General features: G+C 43.6%; 1 protein-coding gene across 7 annotated transcripts in view; it reads left to right on the top strand.

The window, feature by feature from the left end:
* Nucleotides 1-3,909, top strand: part of LOC109904590 (nesprin-3) — a 51,493-nt gene extending 47,584 nt beyond the window's left edge. For all 7 annotated transcript variants that reach the window (XM_031787894.1, XM_031787888.1, XM_020501784.2 and 4 more), the window contains one exon: nucleotides 1-3,909. This exon is cut by the window's left edge. The gene's annotated coding sequence lies outside the window, so the exon portion shown is untranslated.
* Nucleotides 3,910-18,549: the final 14,640 nt, after the last annotated feature.

An 18,549-nucleotide genomic window follows, 5' to 3' on the forward strand; every position in this document is an offset into this window, starting at 1 on the left:
GAGTAGTGCGCGGAGGTGATGTGGGATAAGGAGGTGGATTTTTATTGCCTTTATTTAAGGGGTGAAATGATGCTTACATGGTCTTAGATAACTTAGATAACTAACTGAGTGTGATCTGTCATATACCAAAATACCTATCATGGTTTGCTGCCATTTTAAAGAATGGTGTGGATAACACTTTTTTAAACTGCCTTTAACCCTGATAAATAACATTATGCTTTTTAAACTGCCTTTAACCCTGATAAATAACATTATGCTTTTTTAAACTGCCTTTAACCCTGATAAATAACATTATGCTTTTTTAAACTGCCTTTAACCCTGATAAATAACATTATGCTTTTTTAAACTGCCTTTAACCCTGATAAATAACATGCTTTTTTAAACTGCCTTTAACCCTGATAAATAACATTATGCTTTTTTAAACTGCCTTTAACCCTGATAAATAACATTATCCTTTTTAAACTGCCTTTAACCCTGATAAATAACATTATGCTTTTTTAAACTGCCTTTAACCCTGATAAATAACATTATGCTTTTTTAAACTGCCTTTAACCCTGATAAATAACATTATCCTTTTTAAACTGCCTTTAACCCTGATAAATAACATTATGCTTTTTAAACTGCCTTTAACCCTGATAAATAACATTATGCTTTTTAAACTGCCTTTAACCCTGATAAATAACATTATGCTTTTTAAACTGCCTTTAACCCTGATAAATAACATTATGCTTTTTAAACTGCCTTTAACCCTGATAAATAACATTATGCTTTTTAAACTGCCTTTAACCCTGATAAATAACATTATGCTTTTTAAACTGCCTTTAACCCTGATAAATAACATAATGCTTTTTCTTCTTGGATGAATGTCAGATGTTTTTAAAGCTTTATTTTGAACCTGTACATGATGCCTGTTGCACAGATGACCCTTATCAATTGTAGCACTGAGTTAATGACAGCCTAGCGCTTCAAAGATCAGGAATAGTTGACATTCTAGATGCAGGATGTCCACCGAAACACAATATCTGTTCTATCATGAGTCAACTCAAATCTAACACATACCGATGATGATTAAGCAAGTCAGTCAGTAATGGTATACAGGATGTCCCACTTCTGACTGTCCAAATATACATCCTACTTGTACTGTACTGTACTGTAGGCATGTTTCAACCATATGCTTCCCTTTCTCAAGGTTCTATGCTATATTTGAACACTTTCGTAATGATCCCTTGGCACAGTTAAACCGTTTGGTGAATATAGCAATTATAAAGCCTTGTACTATGGCCCCTGACTTTTTCTTGGACCACAGACAGTGTTCTAGATGCCAAATTTACTTTGGTTTTTATACGTAATGTTCAGCAGGGCCCAGATTATAAGATGGAAATAGCCGCTGTTATGGGAGAGGGGCCTTTTTTGAGCAGATTCTTAAAATGACGCAATGAACCTCTCAACCTTGACTTTTCCCCCTCTCGTTCTCTGTTGCTCGCTCGCGCTCTCTTTTTATCTCCCCACCTCTACCCCTCTGTTTCTATCTCCCTCTCTTTCTCCCCCTCCTATTTCTTCCTCTCTCTTTCTACCATCTCCCACCTCCCCCCCCCCCTTTCTCCCCCTCTATTTCTTCCTCTCTCTCTCTTTCTACCATCTCCCACCTCCTCCCCTTTCTCCCCCTCTATTTCTTCCTCTCTCTCTCTTTCTACCATCTCCCTCCTCCTCCCCTCTTTCTCCCCCTCTATTTCTTCCTCTCTCTCTCTTTCTACCATCTCCCACCTCCTCCCCCCCTCTTTCTCCCCCTCTATTTCTTCCTCTCTCTCTCTTTCTACCATCTCCCCCCCCCCCCTTTCTCCCCCTCTATTTCTTCCTCTCTCTCTCTTTCTACCATCTCCCACCTCCTCCCCCCCTCTTTCTCCCCCTCTATTTCTTCCTCTCTCTCTCTTTCTACCATCTCCCACCTCCTCCCCCCCTCTTTCTCCCCCTCTATTTCTTCCTCTCTCTCTCTTTCTACCATCTCCCACCTCCTCCCCCCCCCTTTCTCCCCCTCTATTTCTTCCTCTCTCTCTCTTTCTACCATCTCCCTCCTCCTCCTCCCCTCTTTCTCCCCCTCTATTTCTTCCTCTCTCTCTCTTTCTACCATCTCCCTCCTCCTCCCCTCTTTCTCCCCCTCTATTTCTTCCTCGCTCTCTCTCTTTCTACCATCTCCCTCCTCCTCCTCCCCTCTTTCTCCCCCTCTATTTCTTCCTCTCTCTTTCTACCATCTCCCTCCTCCCCTCTTTCTCCCCCTCTATTTCTTCCTCTCTCTCTCTTTCTACCATCTCCCTCTCTCCTCTCTCCTCCCTCCTCCTCCTCCCCCCTCCCTCTCCCTCCTCCCCCCCCTCCCTCTCTCTCCTCCCCCCTTCCTCTCTCCTCCCTCTCCTCACTCCCACTGATCTTGCGGTCCAGTGTGGACTTCTGTCATTCATTCACTTTTCTATTTGTCCCTGTACGTGTGTTTTACTGACCTAAGGTTTGCTAGGGAAATGGAGACCAAATCCAGTTATTCTATTAGTCTTTTATCACACACGTCTTTACGAGGTTATAACCCACAAATAGCTTGCCGATGTTTTAAATTTGATTACATTTGAACAGTTAGCTTTTGTTGGGAGTGGGGGACAGCGTGTGTTAGTTCGACTGAAGCCTGTCTTGTCTCAGAATGTTGAAGTATAATCTGTGTCTGTTCTCTGTCTGGGAAGGTCTCAGAGGGCTGTCTCCGTCTGTCATCGTGAACGTTAAATGACTGAACAACTTTATTCTTAAGGAAAAATAGAAGGAAAGTGCATGCCGGCCCTACTTGTACAAAACTGCATTGAAGGCATACATAGTATTACAGTTGAGTGTATGCTGGATTTGAACTGAATATTTATACCAGTCTACTGTTATCTATAAACAACTTATGCAATGCGCTTCTTCAATATATTTATCCAACATATCTAGCTCTTAGGAGGCTTTTAAATTAATGTTAAACTTAAATACAATATATAGCACAAAATATCACCATACTTATACCACAGGGTAATATGCTGCATTCTTTTGAGTAGCAATGGCTACAGTGGGCCTACCTGCCAACTCTGCTTCTTGCACTGCTATATTGAGTAAGAATCAGATACACCCTTTTACAATGGATACAGGTTCAAATGCCTAACCAGCCATGAACTGTATGTCTGTAGTCATACATGTGGACTTTCACTTGAACCTAAAGAAGTGCTCCTCTTGAAAGGATCTGGGAATCAAGGATAGGAGAAGGATAGTGGTGGGGGATGAAGGTCACAGTTAGCCCGGTTGCTAGTCTTTATAGCTACACTCCTTGACACGGAGTAGCCTTCAAGGAGGGGAATGTTAGCTAAGCAGACACTGGCATCAGGCTAGGTCGGAATAGTATAATGTACCGTAGCAGATTTAGGGTTACGGTAATTTACAAACTTCCCAGATTCTCCAAAAATCCTTGGAGGATTCTGGATTTCTTGCTTATTCCTTATGGATTCGGCAATCTACCAACTGGGATTTCTGGAAAATCTGGGAATATTTGGAAAGTTACTAGAATTTTGCAACCCCTAATTAGATTCCTATGCAGTGCGTTATGGGCAGGAGTAGCTTTACTAAGTGCTCTGCTAAATGTATTCAAAATGGAATTAGCTTAGATTGGAATAGTGTGTTATGCAAATTAGTATCTGCTTTACAAAAATGTAAGGCTTTTAAACACACATGCCGGCAGGAATGAAGATTCAAAGCTTTTGTAAAACATTAAAATATTATACTCTATTTTGTTACTATATTTTGAAATGAACAAAATACTTAATGTTTCAACACAGAGCTTTTTATTTAACCAATATTTTTGTATTGTACTCAAACTGGAAATAAATATGCAATGTGTATACCTGACAGATGTGTATGACAGTGTCAATCATTGTTGAACCTGTAGCCTACTGATCAAAAATATAAACGCAACATGCAACAATTTCAAATATTTTACAGTTCATGTAAGGAAATCAGTCAATTTAAATAAATTCAGTAATCTATGGATTTCACATGACTGAGCAGGAGCGCAGCCATTGGTGGGCCTGGGAGGGCACAGACCCACTGGGGAGCCAGACACAGCCAATCAGGATGAGTTTTTCCCCTACAAAACGGCTTTATTACAGACAGAAATACTCCTCACTAACAGGGATGTAAATACATTTGTGCACAAAATTTGAGAGAAATATGATAATTGTGCATAATGCAACATTTCTGGGATCTTTTATTTCAGCTCCTGAAACATGGGACCAACACTTTACATGTTGCGTTTATATATTTGTTCAATCATGATGATTGCAGTCAAACTGCAGTGGTCTGAGGGGCTACGTCCATTCTAGTGATACTATTTCTATTGTTGAGCCACTGTTGTTGTTGGGGGTAAATTACTAACTGGTTTAACATGAGGAGTAAAATGCCAGAGTTACCAGGTGTTAAGTGTAGCAGCCTGTTCTGTGCAGACTGGCAGGAGTTGTCTGGGCTAAAGGTTAGCTGATGACCTCTAGCAGTGGCTAGCTGACTACTAGCTAGTAGCTAGTTAGCTGGCGAGCCCCTGTTGGGGGTTCCGGTTCAAAAGTAAAGAAAATAGCAGATCCATACCACATTGGATGAGGCGGATTGCTGGAGAGGTTAAGAAAATATTTAAAAAATATATGTGAAGAAAAAATATATAAAAATATATATACATGGGGCTCGACAAGACGAAGACAAAGACGTCTGACTGCTACGCCATCTTGGATGATTGCTTCACCACCTAGTTTCCTGTGATATGAAAAGAGGGTTAGGTCTGAACGTGTCTGATAGGCTGACACACACCAGTCACACTGACACCCAAAACCTGACACACACCAGTCACACTGACACCCAAAACCTGACACACACCAGTCACACTGACACCCAAAACCTGACACACACCAGTCACACTGACACCCAAAACCTGACACACACCAGTCACACTGACACCCAAAACCTGACACACACCAGTCACACTGACACCTAAAACCTGACACACACCAGTCACACTGACACCCAAAACCTGACACACACCAGTCACACTGACACCTAAAACCTGACACACACCAGTCACACTGACACCTAAAACCTGATACACACCAGTCACACTGACACCCAAAACCTGACACACACCAGTCACACTGACACCTAAAACCTGATACACACCAGTCACACTGACACATAAAACCTGACACACACCAGTCACACTGACACCTAAAACCTGATACACACCAGTCACACTGACACCCAAAACCTGACACACACCAGTCACACTGACACCCAAAACCTGACACACACCAGTCACACTGACACCTAAAACCTGATACACACCAGTCACACTGACACCTAAAACCTGACACACACCAGTCACACTGACACCTAAAACCTGATACACACCAGTCACACTGACACCCAAAACCTGACACACACCAGTCACACTGACACCCAAAACCTGATACACACCAGTCTCACTGACACCTAAAACCTGACACACACCAGTCACACTGACACCTAAAACCTGACACACACCAGTCACACTGACACCTAAAACCTGACACACACCAGTCACACTGACACCTAAAACCTGACACACACCAGTCACACTGACACCTAAAACCTGACACACACCAGTCACACTGACACCTAAAACCTGACACACTGACACCTAAAACCTGACACACACCTGTCACACTGACACCTAAAACCTGACACACACCAGTTACACTGACACCCAAAACCTGACACACACCAGTCACACTGACACCCAAAACCTGACACACACCAGTCACACTGACACCCAAAACCTGACACACACCAGTCACACTGACACCCAAAACCTGATACACACCAGTCACACTGACACCTAAAACCTGACACACACCAGTCACACTGACACCTAAAACCTGACACACACCAGTCACACTGACACCTAAAACCTGACACACACCAGTCCTACTGACACCTAAAACCTGACACACACCAGTCACACTGACACCTAAAACCTGACACACACCAGTCACACTGACACCTAAAACCTGACACACACCAGTCACACTGACACCTAAAACCTGACACACACCTGTCACACTGACACCTAAAACCTGACACACACCAGTCACACTGACACCCAAAACCTGACACACACCAGTCACACTGACACCTAAAACCTGACACACACCAGTCACACTGACACCCAAAACCTGACACACAGCCTCACAGTCAAATATGAAGCATTAGCTCCTGCTCTCTCTCTCTCTCTCTCTCTCTCTCTCTCTCTCTCTCTCTCTCTCTCTCTCTCTCTCTCTCTCTCTCTCTCTATATATATATATATATATATATATATATTCTCTCTCTCTCTATATATATATTGCGCTCTCTCTCTCTCTCTATATATATATATATATATATATATATATATATATATATATATATTTCTCTCTCTTGCGCTCTCTCTCTCTCTCTCTCTCTCTCTCTATATATATATATATATATATTTCTCTCTCTTGCGCTCTCTCTCTCTCTCTCTCTCTCTCTCTCTCATAGCTTTCTCCAGATCTCTCTGACATTATTTCTCTAACTTATTTCATCGTTGACAGTATGATATTGTTAGATTTGACACTAACAAGAGAACCATTTCCTCACTAAAGCCAGTGTTATGATATTCAGGCCTACAGTACCGTGCTTATTTGTCTATTTTACTATACTGAGGTACCGTACACTCCGCAGGAACTCTAGTATGACGTTCTCAGTAGATTCATTTCGCTGTGAATTAGGCCACCAGCGAAAGCAAGAGCAGCTCGTCTCATCTGAGGAATGCATATGGCTGCCTGCCAAAACATCTTATTTGTTAGAGATGAGCTCCAAAATCTACACACACACACAAATAAACCCTCCTGGCAGACAAACAATATTTACGTCTGGGGCTCAACCTGTGCATGACAAGCACTCAGGTGAAACACTCAGGTGTGGGTGTGTTTGTGGACTCTGCCCTACCTGGCAAATGCTGATAGCGACAGTGGCACACTTTGCTCTGTGCGGTAGCCCTTGTTTGGCCTAATTCATTCAACTGGAAGTCCCTCTTGGTGTAGTTGGCCAGTTGGTGTAGTTCTCTTCTCCCCTCTCTGTTCTAGGTGTGCAGTGCACCACAAACCCATTCACTGCATATGGAAATACCAAACAACAAGCAATTTGGAGCTCAAATCTCTGTGTGTGCCTGTGAATGTGCTTGTACTCGTGGGATTTTGAATGTATTTCCCTCCTACCCACGTACATAACAGTTAACAAACTCTTACATAATACTATACATCTCTAGTGTGTGTGTGTGTGTGTGTGTGTGTGTGTCTACCCATCCACCTACTCTCTGCAGACTGCATCCTCGCTCACACACAACCCTGCTTTTCTCAGCTCCACCACTGAGACGCAATCTGGTCTGGAAATAAATCTCTAGTAGAAATACTTCTTACTCGCCTTCCTGTATGAGATGTAACCCTTAGAGAATATGGAAACCAGGCTTCTGAGGGGAGGACGGCTCATAATGGAATGGAGTGAATGGAATTGCGTCAACCACATGGAAACCACGTGTCTGATGTGTTCGATATTATTCCATTTATTCCATTCCAGCCATTACTTTTTGCCCATCCTCGGGGGCGTCTGAGTGGCACAGTGGTCGAAGGCACTGCATCTCAGTGCTTGAAGCAACACTACAGACACCCTGGTTCAAATCCAGGCTGTTTCACAACCGGCTATAATTCGGATTCCCAAAGGGTGGCGCAATTGGCCCAGCGTCGTCTGGGTTTGGCTGGGGTAGGTAGTCATTGTAAATAAGAATTTGTTCCTATTTAACTGACTTGTCTAGTTAAATAAAGGTTAAATATTTAAAAAAATACAAATACAGACACAGTTACTGTTAAAACGCATGACTGCGTCCCATTGTGATTCAATGAAACCACATCACTAAACACATATTTCATTGCATCTTTTCTCTGTGATCTTGGTCAGTGGCTTCTGTATGTCTCCGCTATGTGCTGTTGTAAATACCAGGATGAAAAGAACAAAAGAAGGACAGAGAGTATGTAATCAAATGCTCAGTGGTTGACAGTCGCCCCACTATCTGCGTCCCAAATGGAACTCTATTCCCCATTTAGGCCTCTGTTCAAAAGTAGTGCACTATGTAGGGAATAGTGTACCATTTGAGAATCATGCACTGGGGCTGGACAAATGACCGGAGATAGTTAGCTAGCTACATGCCTGCCTGCTTGCCTGCCAGCCGGCCGGAACAGTAGGCTGTTGATTTTATTACAGTAACCAGATTCAGACAATTCTCATTAGACTGCAGAGTGAACAGAAGAGAGAGTGTATATTCAGGGAGCGAAGGGGAGATGCAGCACCAATGTAAACAGTCTCTTATCACATTACTGGAGCTGGAAAACTTCTGTCTGTCTGACAGGTGGGAAGAAAGGAATTCTAGGCAGGGGATCGTTGGTTTTTAGGGAGAGGCTATGTTGGAGATCAATAAAGAGAGAGAGATTACTTTATTACCCCCAAGAGGACATGTTGGTGTGACAGAGCTCTTGTCCTGGTTAGGGTCAGAGAAGACCGACATAGTGGCTAAAAACGATCAAGGACCGACATGCACAGTATGTCTATATTTATATGACTGTGTGTCTAAGACAAACCTTTGACAATCCAGGACCAAGACAGTCATAGGCTGTCATAACACATCTTAACGTCAGTAGTCCTTGCACATTCAGTCAGGGCTCTCTCTCAGCTTAAAGGTGATCCACTCCAGTAACAGTATAGTCCCCTGATCACTTAGCCTGCTGCAAGCACCTCTCAGTTACCCTCTCTGCCCTGTCTCTGCACCTGGCTCTTTTCTGAAGCTACTGCTGTCTGCTGACCGGACCACCACCATTTTGTACTTTGATTGGCTGACTGACACCTCATCACCCACACGGGCTCGTCTCTGCTCCTCACAATAGCAGAGACATCCATCCCTTGTAAATATTGAATCCTTCACTGTGTTGCCATGGCAGCTGCTGCGTTGCTGTCACAAGGTGTCCCTTGGGGATAACCTCGTCAATCTAGACATGATGACGCTGTATAGCTATGCTAGTCTAGGTTTGGAAATTGGAATTACCTCTCTCTTCTCCTCTTATCTCTCGCTCTCTTTCTCTTCTCTCTCTTCTCTCTCGAATGGAAAGGCATCAAACATATGGAAACCATGTGTTTGATGTGTTCGATATCATTCCGTTATTTTGTTCCAGACATGACTATGAGCCCGTCCTCCCCATTTAAGGTGCCTGTGGTGGATATTGCATCATTGAATATGCACAAACCCTGAATTGTAAAAGGTTGAGACCTCTCTATCTTTGGGCTACAGTCGTTTGGAAAACAAACCTCAGTTTGAAGGTGATAGACCAGGGCTGTGTCCTGTCTCTGACCCGCAGGCTGTCTGTCATGGTGTGTGTGTGTGTGTGTGTGTGTGTGTGTGTGTGTGTGTGTGTGTGTGTGTGTGTGTGTGTGTGTGTGTGTGTGTGTGTGTGTGTGTGTGTGTGTGTGTGTGTGTGTGTGTGTGTGTGTGTGTGTGTGTGTGTGTGTGTGTGTGTGTGTATATATATATATATACACACAGAGGCTTGTCATGGAATGTGACCTGGCATCAATCTGTCCCAATAGATTTATAGCTCTTTCTCCGATTGTTTTGTTTTCACAACACTGTCACCGCCCGGCGGCCATTTTAAGAGGGGAAATCTAGAATGGAAGGCCGGTGGGGCTGGGATACAGTCCTATGACGTAGGCTTTGTAATCATACTATTACAAAGAGTGGCGGCCATAACGCACAGGAACATGTTTTACTCCTTTTATACAGTCATCTCAGTTCAGCAGTGATGATGTAACTGATCCTTATCTATTTACATTCCAAAGGAACATGTAACTAATGTTTTTTCTGACCGTTTAGGGACAGAATGGATGTCTCTGTTGTTGTGAGGAGACGAGTCAGTGTGGTCTGACAGTTTAGGGACAGAATGGATGTCTCTGTTGTTGTGAGGAGAAGAGACGAGTCAGTGTGGTCTGGCAGTTTAGGGACAGAATGGATGTCTCTGTTGTTGTGAGGAGAGGAGACGAGTCAGTGTGGTCTGACAGTTTAGGGACAGAATGGATGTCTCTGTTGTTATGAGGAGAAGAGACGAGTCAGTGTGGTTGTCTGTGTACTGACACACACGGTGTGGTTGACGCATGTACAGTGGGTGTTTTGTTAAAAGGCTGCCCTCCCTCTGACCTCCAAGCTCCATATCTAGCCAATCAGGCCGACAGATGGACGAAGAGATGGACGCTGAGCTCTGGTAGTGAGTGGAGGGTTGGGTCAGGGGGTGTGTGTGAGGATGGGTGGGAGGAGTGTTTTATTTGTTTCCGTTTGGGAGCTTGTCACAAGTGACACGGACTCTTCCTGAACTAGAGACTGCCATTCTACCTGATATTTATATTATCAGCATGTGTAACTATTCTCGTCCTCCTCTTCTGAGGAGGAGTAGTAAGAAGGATCGGAGGACCAATGTGCAGCGTGGTAAGTGTCCATATTGTATTAATTATATGAACACAAAACAAAAACAACGAGAACGAAACGAAACAGTCCTGAACGGTGAAATACAAAACACAGAACAGAAAATAATCACCCACGAAACACTGGTGGAAAATGCTACCTAAGTATGATTCTCAATCAGAGACAACTAACGACACCTGCCTCTGATTGAAAACCATACCAGGCCAAACGCAAAATACAACATAGAAAAACAAACATAGACTGCCCACCCCAACTCACGCCCTGACCAAACTAAAACAAAGACAAAACAAAGGAACTAAGGACAGAACGTGACAGTACCCCCCCTCCCCCCCAAAGGTGCGGACTCCGGCCGCAAAACCTGAACCTATAGGGGAGGGTCTGGGTGGGCGTCTGTCCGCGGTGGCGGCTCTGGCGAGGGACGTGGACCCCACTTCACCATAGTTTTTCTCTGCCACTTTATCCGCCTCCATGGCCTCTTAAAAACGGCGACCCTCGCCGCCGACCTCGGACTGGGGACCCTAGCCCCGGGTCCCGAATGGACAGGAGATTCCGGCAGGACCGGACGGACGGGAGACTCCGGCAGCTCCGGAGTGAAGGGCGATTCTGGCAGCTCCTGGCTGACTGACGGCTCTGGCAGCTCCTGGCTGACGGACGGCTCTGGCAGCTCCTGGCTGACTGACGGCTCTGGCAGCTCCTGGCTGACTGACGGCTCGCAAATCCGTAAACACAGGCATCCTCATCGATATCATCCTAACCAACCGGCCCTCCAAATACACCTCTGCTGTCTTCAACCAGGATCTCAGCGATCACTGCCTCATTGCTTGCGTACGTAATGGTCAGCGATCAAACGACCACCCCTCACCCCTGTCAAACGCTCCTTAAAACACTTCAGCGAGCAGGCCTTTCTAATCAATCTGGCCCAGGTATCCTGTCCCTAATTCCGTCAGTAGTAAATGCCTGGTTATTCTTTAAAAGTGCTTTCCTCACAATCTTAAATGAGCATGCCCCATTCAAAAAATGTAGAACCAGGAACAGATTTGTCCCGTTGTTCACTCCAGACCTGACTGCCCTTGACCAGCACAAAAACATCCTGTGGCGTACGGCATTAGCACCCCACGATATGCAACTTTTCAGGGACGTTAGGAACCAATATACACAGGCAGTTAGGAAAGCAAAGGCTAGCTTTTTCAAACAGAAATTTGCATCCTGCAGCACAAACTCCAAAATGTTCTGGGACACTGTAAAGTCCATGGAGAATAAGAGCACCTCCTCCCAGCTGCCCACTACACTGAGGCTAGGAAACACTGTCGGCACCGATAAGTTCACAATAATTGAGAATTTCAATAAGCATTTTCCTACGGCTGGCCATACTTTCCACCTGGCCACCCCTACACTGGTCAACAGCCCTGCACCCCCCACAGCAACTTTCACCAGCCTCCCCATTTTCCTTCACCCAAATCCAGATAGCTGATGTTCTGAAAGAGCTGCAAAATATTGACCCCTACAAATCAGAAGGGCTAGACAATCTGGACCCTCTCTTTCTAAAATTATCAGCCTAAATTACCGCAACCCCTCTCTTTCGTATCGTCTGAGATCCCCAAAGATTGGAAAGCTGCCGCGGTCATCCCCCTCTTCAAAGGGGGAGACACTCTAGACCCGAACTGCTACAGACCTATATCTATCCTACCCTGCCTTTCTAAGTTCTTCGAAAGCCAAGTTAACAAACAGATCACCGACCATTTCGAATCCCACCGTACCTTCTCCGCTATGCAATCTGGTTTCCGAGCTGTCATGGGTGCACCTCAGCCACGCTCAAGGTCCTAAACGATATCATAACCGCCATCAATAAGAGATTCATCGACCTGGCCAAGGATTTAGACTCTGTCAATCACCACATCCTAATCAGCAGACTCAACATTCTTGGTTTCTCAAATGACTACCTCGCCTGGTTCACCAACTACTATAACCTACTTTGCTAGCTACCATGACAAAGACCAAAGCCAGTGGGAGTACCTTTGAGGACAGTGGTGTCTCTCTATCACACATGAAGGATCTTTTAAACAAACAAAATTAGTTCCACAAGCAGTTGTTACAACAACAAGAAAATAGCTTAAAGTGTTTTGTCCAAATACTGGTGGAGTCAACTAATAAAAGAATGGACGACCTGACCAGAGCGGTACAGGACCTGAACAGTTTGCAGTTCTTCCAGGGTCAGCTCGATGAGTTGAAACCAGAGAACAGCAAGTTGACAGCAATCTGTAAGTCATTGAGAGAGGACATCAGTTCTGTATGTGAATCCATGATAACAATGATGGAGAAATCAGAGAGTACCCACCACATTTCTGAACAATAAAAATGCACAAATAAAAAGGTAATAAACCCAAAATGGCTTTGTAATAAAAGTATAAAAGTGACTGGGCCTACAAGCGACTAGAGAAGGTACAAAGTGCAGTGGTGCGTAAGGGTTTTGCAGTTTAAAATAAATCTCAAAGTGCCATGGTAAAGAGTGTCAATTGATCTCAAACACTGAGCGGAAGCATTCATATATAAAATATCCCCATTGTCTAGTAAAGGCATAAATGTAGCTGATACGAGCCTCCTTCTGGCTTCAAAAGAAAAACAGGCCTTATTCCTAAAATAAAATCCCAATTTCAGCTTAAATTTTTTCGTAAGTTGTTGAATATGCAATTTAAAAGAGAGGCCGTCATCAATTAAAATTCCAAGATATTTATATGAGGTTACAACCTCAATCTCCTTGCCCTGACAGGTAGTAATAGGTGAAAGGTTCAGAGGTCTATTTCTTGCATTAGAAAACACCATTAGTTTAGTTTTCAGTATTGAGGATAAGCTTCAATTGACACAAAGTATGTTGAACAGTATAAAAAGCAGTTTGCATGTTCTGGAAAGCTTTTGTAAGAGACGAGGCACAACAGTAAATAACAGTATCATCAGCATAAAAAATGAAGTTGTGCATTTTGGACATTTTTGTCTAAATAATTATTATAAATAGTGAATAAGAGAGGACCAAGTACAGAGCCTTGGGGCACACCATTCAATACAGACAATTTAACAGACATAAGCCCATCAAATTGAGGGCACTGAGATCTATCAGACAGATAGTTAGCAAACCATGCAACTGCATGCTCCGAAAGACCTACACTCAACAATCTCTACCTTAGTATAGCATGATCAACTGTATCAAAAGCCTTAGAGAGACCAATAAAAAGTGAGACACAGTGCTGTTTTTTGTCAATGGCTTCAGTGATATCATTTAAAACTTTCATGGCTGCTGTAATTGTGCTATGCTTCTTCCTGAAGCCCGATTGGTACATTGATAAAAGAGAGTTAGTAAATAAAAACTATTTTAGCTGTTCACTTACAAGGGTTTCAAGTATTTTCACCAGGGGTGACAGCTTTGAGATTGGCCTATAATTATTTAAAAGAGTTGGATCTCCCCCTTTTAAAAGTGGTAGGACAAATGCTGATTTCCAGATCTTTGGAATTTCCGTACATTCCAGGGTTAGATTGAACAGAGATGTAAGTGGTTCAGCTATTAAATCAGCAGCCAGATTTAAAAAGCAGGGATCCAAAAGATCAGGACCTGCAGGCTTTCTCTGATCTAAGGATTTCAAGGGACAATTAAGTGACAATTAAGTGACACTGACAACATGGTCGTGGACGGAATTACAGAATCTCCACATGAGACCTGGGCGGAGTCTGAGGACAAAGTAAGGGAAATGATCTCTGAGAAATTGAAGATGGACCACAGGAAGATTGAAGTCGAGTGCGCCCACAGGACTGGAAAACCCACCACATGCCTGTTGACAGGCCCAGGCCGACAGTGGGCAAGTTCCTGAGGTTCAAGGACAAGGTAGCTGTTCTGGAAAAAGCCAAGAACTTGAGAGGAAAGATTATCTTCTTCAATGAGGACTATCCTGAAGCTGGGCGCCAGAAGAGGAAAGAACTGATCTCACCCATGAAAGCTGCCAGAGTGTGTGGGGACTTGGCTTACATCTGCTATGACAGGTTCATTGTCCACCCTCCCAGAAGCCTGGGGGAGATGAGAGAGCCAAGCTTATGGGTTCATAGCTTCAACCCCCCAGAACACACTTACACACACACCAATTGATTAAAAAAAAGATATTGCTTTGTCTGCTCTTTTCGCTATTACGTCTATCTCTGATTAGTTACCCAGGAAAGGGCTGAAAATAGCCCATATTAATATATGTAGCCTTAGAAATAAGGGTCATGAAATCAGTAACTTGCTAACATCAGACAACATTCTTATATTAGCCATTTCTGAGACTCACTTAGATAATTCATTTGATGATACAGCAGTAAGAATACAAGGATATAACATCTATAGAAGAGACATAAATGCTTATGGGTGAGGTGTTGCTGTATATATTCAGATCCATATCCCTGTAATGCTTTAGAAAAGATCTCATGTCACATGTTATTGAAGTGTTGTGGTTGCAGGTTCACTTGGCACATCTAAAGCCTTTTCTTTTGGGGTGTTGCTATAGGTCGCCAAGTGCTAACAGTCAGTATCTAAATAATATGTGTGAAATGCTTGATAGTGTATGTGATGTTAACAGAGAGGTCTACTTTCTTGGGGACCTGAATATTGACTGGTTTTCCTCAAGCTGTCTGTAACCAGTGGCTGTAATCTGGTTCAGGTTATTAATCAATCTACCAGGGTGTTTACAAACACTACAGGAACAAGATCATCCACTTGTATCGATCACATTTTTACTAATACTGTAGAACATTGTTCTAAAGCTGTATCTGTACCCATTGGAGTACAATGATCACAATACAGTGATCACAATATTGTGGCTATATCCAGGAAAGCCAAAGTTCCAACAGCTGGGACTAAAATAGTGTATAAGAGATTATACAAAAGATGCTGTGACTCTTGCTGTGACTCTTATGTGGATGATGTTAACAAATATTTGTTGGTCTGATGTGATTAATGAGGAGCATCCAGACGGTGCACTTTATGAATTTATGAAATTGCTTCTTCCAATTATTGATCAACATGCACCTGTTAAGAAACTGACTGTTAGAACTGTTAAGGCTCCATGGATTGCAGAGGAATTTAAAAACTGACCTTCAAACATCAGGGAGACCCTCACTCATCAGGGAGACCCTGGAGCGTCAAGGAGACCCTAGAGCGTCAAGGAGTCCCTCAAGAATCAGGGAGACCCTTGAGCATCAGTGAGACCCTCAAGCGTCAGGGAGACCCTCACTCATCAGGGAGACCCTGGAGCGTCAAGGAGACCCTGGAGCGTCAAGGAGTCCCTCAAGAATCAAGGAGACCCTCAAGCATCAGGGAGACCCTCGGCCAACAGAGAGACCCTCAAGCATCAGGGAGACCCTAGACCAACAGGGAGAACCTCAAGCATCAGGGAGACCCTCAATCATCAGGGAGACCCTCGGCCAACAGAGAGACCCTCAAGCATCAGGGAGACCCTCGGCCAACAGAGAGACCCTCAAGCATCAGGGAGACCCTCGGCCAACTGAGAGACCCTCAAGCATCAGGGAGACCCTCGGCCAACTGAGAGACCCTCAAGCATCAGGGAGACCCTCGGCCAACAGAGAGACCCTCAAGCATCAGGGAGACCCTCGGACAACAGAGAGACCCTCAAGCATCAGGGAGACCCTCGGCCAACAGAGAGACCCTCATGCATCAGGGAGACCCTCGGCCAACAGAGAGACCCTCAAGCATCAGGGAGACCCTCGGCCAACAGAGAGACCCTCAAGCATCAGGGAGACCCTCGGCCAACAGAGAGACCCTCAAGCATCAGGGAGACCCTCGGCCAAAAGAGAGACCCTCAAGCATCAGGGAGACCCTCGGCCAACAGAGAGACCCTCAAGCATCAGGGAGACCCTAGACCAACAGGGAGAACCTCAAGCATCAGGGAGACCCTAGACCAACAGGGAGAACCTCAAGCATCAGTTCATGATGAGAAGGGCATTTAAACCCAAACCCCCGTGTGTGATGATTACGATCATACACTAGCATGGTGACAATTTCTCTCACCCTCCTCTCTCTCTCTGTCTCTCTCACTCTCTCTCTCTCCTTCTGACAGTTCGAATAGGATCTAAGGCTCCAGAAATGAGTTCCACTGAGCAGTAGAATGCCTGACATTCCGTTTCCTGCAGTCAAAGTACCTAGTGGCCTGATGGGTGGAATGATATTAATATTTTCCATAATTCATTAATTAATATTAATAATTAAAAACTATGCAGAAAATCTGGTGTTTCTATGTCAAACGGTTTTGTTATATGTCAGTCTTCTGTCATGTATATAAAGTCTAATTCTGGGATGGAAACTCCAAATTGAATACATTTTAATTCTATATCTGACATGGCACAGGTGTCTTCTTTTTTTAAAGTCCATAACCATGTGTCTGAGGTGTATACTTTTGTTTCAAAGTAGATTTGTTTAAGACTACCAAGAATCACTCTGTGTGACCCTGATTTAGCCCACTGCAGTAAAAGGCTAACACCAATTACAAGACTGATCACGGTCAGAGTGATTGCAGGGTATCGTGGAAATGATAGGCTCCGAGCTCCAACATGCAGTACTAAATAAAATAAAATAATGAAAATGGTAATAAACAACAATATCATAACAACTGTAGCAGTGATGAATGAATAAATGTCCATTGGTGTAATGCAACAATAGAGAAGGCTTTGTACCCACAGGGTGGATAGAACTGCAGCATGATACGTTGACACAAGTTCAGGCCACAGAACATAAACACTGGCTCAGTGCTTTTAACCCAGTTTCAATTTAAAACTCATTTAACAGCAGAGTGCTTATTCTGCTATGATTTGCTGCAAAATGTTGTGAAAATTCTCCACATAATATAAGATATTAATCATGCACTGCATGTTTTCTTATCAACACGAATCCCAAACTGACGGTCCTAATAATTTGTTTTGAATGTTCTAGTAGAGTAAACATCCAGATGGTGTCAACGAAAATGTTATGTTCAATTTAAAGGGATTATGTACTGGATTATGAGGCCCTGTAGAGCACTATGTATGTGGATCCAAAGTGATGGAGTTGATTTAGGGTTGAATAAAGTACTTATTAATTGTCTTTCTCCAAAACGTTCATCTCTGTGTTGTGTTATATAACAGCTGCCTCTGCATGGTACTCAGAGTGGGCTGGGGAGCAACGACCCATCGCTTTATACAGATTACTATACTGCTCTGCAGAGCAAACCCTGAGAGAGAGAGGCTCTCTTAACTACAGCTCTGAGAAAAACAAAAATGCTCTCTCTTTCTCTTCTTTGTCTTAATAAAAGAGAGAGAGAGCGAGAGAGAGAGAGAGACTATAGGGTTCTCTGAAGATGTGACAGATGCTTCATTCTACCAGACATTCTATACTACAGTTGAGGTCTGGGTTGCTATGTGTTTCTGTGCTTTTGACTTTGTTGCCCTATTTGTCTTGCGCACTTTCCTTTACACTGTCTGTCTTCTCAACTCTTCAGTATGCATCTGTCTGATTGCTTGTCTGCCCTCTCTGTGTGCCTCCTTCGAACCAGCAGCAGCTGATGCCCTGCCTTCAAAGTCATGAACAGTCAAAATCATGTTTTTCATGAAATGTTATGATATTTGAAGGAAACCAGATCAAAGTATAATGACCAAAATATGAAAAACGACGGATGCTTCTACATTTATCAAGTTTGATCATAAAGTTACTGGTCCCCTCCCCCATGTCAAACACTTTGATTAATTATTAAGGGGACAAGGTGACATCACCTTAACTCTCACCTTAATACACCAGTGGTAACATGATATTCTCTTACCTAATTTAAATATGTACAGCCTTGCAACCAACATCGTGGATTTGCAGAGGGGCGTGGTTTATATAGCTAAATAACTACTCTACTGGTGCCAAAATTTTACTGTAGGGT

The sequence above is a fragment of the Oncorhynchus kisutch genome, linkage group LG14, assembly GCF_002021735.2.
Source record: "Oncorhynchus kisutch isolate 150728-3 linkage group LG14, Okis_V2, whole genome shotgun sequence".
NCBI classification, from domain to species: domain Eukaryota; kingdom Metazoa; phylum Chordata; class Actinopteri; order Salmoniformes; family Salmonidae; genus Oncorhynchus; species Oncorhynchus kisutch.